Genomic DNA, 4,906 nt, shown 5'->3' with positions numbered 1-4,906 from the left:
AAACAGTTTATTTTTACTCATGGAGATTAAGGTAGGGCTATTTTTTTTACTGTACCTATTTTTATCAATAGTAATAATATATCACAATACAGCAAAAACACAGAAACAAAATGGAAAGGAGAAAAGAAGTATCTTTTGGAACTTGAAGGAATTTTGATCACGGTTTATGGTTGAAGAAGCTACTGCAAAAAAATCAGGGATTGAAATGGGAAGTTTCAGAGGTAACACTAAAACTTTGATAATTACTGAAAATTATAGTATTTTTTAGAAAGTCTCAGAAAAAGAAAATGGAAAACTTCTGGAAAATACTTTTTTGGAAACCTAGAAATTAGAGTAAAGATTCCATAGTATAAATGGTACGAAGTCTTTTCTTCCACTATGCAGCTCTGGCCATATTAGGATGCATACAAATTAAGTTGCATAATTAATGATAATTCAAATAGTCACAATTTTGAGGATAAGTTGATAATATATAATAATGATTTTTAACTTTTAACTTAGGAAATTTGTGTCATTATCACAATTAAAAATGTAAGGGTGATGGGAGCACGAGACCAACAGAACCCTTCTGAGGCCAAGGACTAACGCTTTATTGAACTATTAACTTCTGGCTGTTTCTGAGAGACAGAAGAACAGCTTGCCAAAGGAGAATTTGTGCTTTAATAACTGCCACCAATGTGCTTGGTCCTTCGGAGGAAGCTAAGGCCGCCGCAATGGGGTGAAGCCCTCACTTCATCAGGCAAATAGCACCGCGCTGGCAGTCCACAACATGGCTTCTGTCTCCGAGCTTGCCTGCATCTACTCTGCCCTCATCACGGAGGATAAGATCAATGCCCTCACTAAACCAGCTGGTGTCAATCAATGTTGAACCTTTCTGGCCTGGCTTCTTTGCAAAGGTTCTGGTCAACATTGGGAGCCTCATCTGCTCTAGCAGCTGGAGCTGCGCCTGCTGGTGGTCTTGCTCGATCCACCACTGCTGCCCCAGCTGAGAAGAAAGTAGAAGCAAAGAAGGAGTCTGAAGGTGACATGGACTTTGGTCTTTTTAACTAAACTGCTTTTGTTACCGTACACAATAAAGAGCTGAACCTGTAAAAATAAAAAAAAAAAGGGTTGTTTTGAGAGTGTGTGTGTTTGTGTGTGTGGTATGTGTATGTTTTGTGTGTGTGTGTGTGTGTGTGTGTGTAGTGTCAAGCGATCACTAAGGGAGAATGGAACTGTTGCAAACAAAGAAACTATTATAAACAGAAAGTTTCACATGAGGACCTCTGGTCATTAGGATGAAAACGATGCTGTAGGAGTTAAGATAATAGGGTCTTGGGTCAGATTCCTGGGTCTTGCAGAACACACAGTTTTTATTTCCCCACAGGGGCTGGATCTCTCTTACCCAGAGGCTTGGGCCACCCTAACAAAAAGCACAAAGAAGTTCATTGACTATTCCTGGAAATTTTTCTTAAAAAATTAAAATATTAAAAAATTCTTACATTTTTATATTTGCTATATGCTGTGAATGTAACCAGCTATTTTTCTAACTAAAGTCCAAGCATATTTCACAGGAGGGAACTCCTTCCTGTTACTGTGAACTGATCCAGAAGTATGGGGAGGCCATAGGCCCTGGGGAAAACCCACTACTATTATTTTGTTAAGTAGAGTGGGAAATCAAAGTACCCTTTACATCCTCTCGTTTGTAACTTCGTAGGTTAGAATCAACTTTAGCCACATTGCAGAGAGTGTCAGTTAATACACAGATTCATAACTGGTCAAATTCCTAAGAACATGTGGTAGTAGATGATACCCAAAGAAGATATCTCTATCATCCCCTCCAGTGTTGAGGGAGCATTAGAAGGGAATGAAAAGGTTGGAAAGCTGGAGAAAAGGAAGGTATACTGCAAAAAGATGTCTTTTAGACACAACCTGACTGTTGCACTTATGAATCCACTCCAGCTGTAATTACCCAAGGAAGAATTATATAAGAATGGGCCCTCCAACATTTCATATGGGGAGAAAGGCCTTACTTGGGGAGATAGAACACATATGTATACTCACCCCAGGTAAGACCAAAGTACAGATAATACAACCTGGTGAACCAATGAGTTTTGCTGGCTTTCTTACATGAGTGTGGGTGGGGGTTACTTGTAGGAACATGAGTGACAAAAAGACAAGTGCACCACCAAAGCCCACCCAGAATGGCTGACAGCTCACAAAAGCAGGGAGCTGGAAGCAAACATCACAGCCTGCATTCAGCTTGAAAGGTTGGAGAGTGTCCTTCCTAAGTGACTCAGTAGGACTAAAATTCTCCCAGGCAGCTCAGCTGGTTTTTGCTTCTTCCAGGAAGGGGGTTTGATCTCAGTAATCTTTCTTGTAGCATGGCTTGGCTAAGAGTCTTTTTTCCAGCTTAACTCCTCTGAGAGTGATTTTCAGTAGCTTGGCTTGTTTGCATTGGGAGGGAAGGGGCCTAGTGATTCTGATCAGTATCAGGTACTTCCACTAGGTATTTTGAGTTTACTTTTCTGCTTAAAGATTTTCCCTAAACTATGGAATGTTTTAATTCTGGACCTAACATGCTCTCCTCTTTGAAAGCAATTGATATTTAACTGTGACTAGGAGAAGAGGTACAACTTTCTTATGATGTAGCCACTGACAGATTGTCCATGTTACTGCCAATAATATCCACCTAGGTTCATGAAATTTGGAGCACGGAAAAAATTTTATTAAAAATATATTGTCTGAAAAAAATTAAGTAAAAAAGAAAACAACTTTAATTACACACACACACACACATACACACACACACACATACACACACACACATACACACACACACATACACACACACACACACACACACGGCACATGAAAGTAGGAACAAGCCTTGTAGGGAAGAAGGATTTCAATGAGACGTTGGGTTGGAGTGGAAGCCAAGAAAACTCACTTCAGTTATGAAAGCTTAATAAAGAAAGCTTTATTTTCTGAGTGCTCAGGGAGGCAGCTAGTTCTGGATCTGAACCACCTCTTCAAAGCGAGAGTATACCAGATGGAAACACAAAGCTTAGGAGAGACACAGTGTATCCAATTGTATTTTGACATTATGGGTTAACTAAGGGACAGTACTCAGTGGAGACTGGGCCACTTCCAGGGTCTTCAAGGACCTTAATTCATCCTCCTAGACATTAGGTCCAGAGTTCAGAGTGAGAAGAAGACAAAGGAACAGGTCAGCTGCATATAGTTAGTTATTGCATAACAGGCAATATCTATCTATCTATCATCTATCTACCTACCTATCATCCATCTATCTATCTATCTATCTATCTATCTATCTATCTATCTATCATCTATCTATCTATCTATCTATCTATCTATCATCTATATCTATCTATCTATCTATCTATCTATCTATCTATCTATCTATCTATCTATCTATCATAACAGTAAATTCTTTTTTTATAGTAGAAATGCATTTTTATTTATTTGTTTTTTTTGTGTTTATGTCTCAACTGTAAAGTAGAAATTGTACAATAAGTATAAACAATGCTGTTCATATATTTCTACTTTAGCAAGGCAGAATTACTACAGAAGTTGTCGGGCATAGGTGGGAGAGGACGTCCTTGGTTCCGGAAAGGCTGGATGCCTCAATGTGGGGGACTTCGCGAGTGGGGTGGGGAGTGGGTGGGTGAGTGGGGGCATATCTTCATAGAAGCAGGAGGAGTGGGGATGGGATAAGGGGTTTCTGTGTGGGGAGGAAATGGGGAAAGGGGATAACATCTGAAATGTAAATAAAATACCCAATAAAAAGATAAAAGAAAAGAAAACATTTGGACAAGTGGGATAGGTGTTCCTTCCTAGGCCTGGGAACATGAGCTTGTTTAATCTTGCCAGCAAGATAGAGAAGGTGTCTTAGAGATGACTGGACGCAGACAACTATCTCCTTACAAGTTGTCACTGAGATGTCTGGACTCAGGCAACTGTTTTACAACAGAAGCTGTTCAGCTATTGGGAAATCCCCAGCTCCCTTAGAGCCTGAGATCTTGAATATAGTTTCTCCCTATGATTAAATGCTGTCAGAAAGTGAAATGGTAGTACTTTAAACACATTTCTTTTACTTGTTCCCAATAGGAAGAGGGGAGGATATTGTGAGAGTACTATGGGGAGTTAAAATAACTAAAACTCATTACACTCCCATGTGAAGCTGTTAGGAAGCAAAACTCAATAAATAAAAAGAAAATATCAAGAAATGCTATGCCCCCCCCCAAATAATGTAAAAAATAAAAAAGCCGGTCAGTGGTGGTGCACATCTTTAATCTCAGCACTTGGGAGGCAGAGGCAGAGGCAGGTGGATTTCTGAGTTCAAGGCCAGCCTGGTCTACAGAGTGAGTTCCATGACAGCCAGGGCTACACAGAGAAACTCTGTCTCGAAAAAAAAAAACCCAAAAAAATGCTTTTTGAAAAAAAATAAGGTTTAACTCTTGGATATATAACCAAAAAATGCCCTACCATGCCAAAGGGTCACATGTTCCACTATGTTCACAGCAGGCTGGTTTGTGATAGCCAGAAGCTGGAAATAACCCAGATGTCACATAACAGAAGAATGGATACAAAAAAAAAATGTGATTCATTTACACAATGGAATACTACTCAGCTATTCAGAACAAGGACATCCTGAGTTTTGAGGCAAATGACTGGAACTAGAAAATATCATCCTGAGTGAAATAACTCAGACCCAAATGGACATGCGTGGTATGTACTCACTAATAAGTAGATATTACCCCCAAAGTACAGAATACCCAGGATACAGTACACAGAACTCAAAAAGGTTAACAAGCTGAAGGACCTAAGTGAGGACACCTTAACCCCACTTGGGAGAAGGGAGGGAGAGTCCTGGGTGGGAAAGGGGACAGGGAGAGGAAGAGGG

At 39.9% G+C, this 4,906-nt stretch overlaps 1 pseudogene; it reads left to right on the top strand.

Moving 5' to 3' along the window:
• The first annotated feature begins 769 nt into the window (after positions 1 to 769).
• LOC114621798 lies at positions 770 to 1,050 on the top strand (annotated as a pseudogene).
• Positions 1,051 to 4,906: the final 3,856 nt, after the last annotated feature.

The sequence above is a fragment of the Grammomys surdaster genome, unplaced genomic scaffold (assembly GCF_004785775.1).
Source record: "Grammomys surdaster isolate TR1022 unplaced genomic scaffold, NIH_TR_1.0 185, whole genome shotgun sequence".
NCBI classification, from domain to species: Eukaryota; Metazoa; Chordata; class Mammalia; order Rodentia; family Muridae; genus Grammomys; species Grammomys surdaster.
The sequence above is the reverse complement of the archived record's forward strand: the minus strand, read 5'-3'. Positions and strand labels throughout refer to the sequence as shown.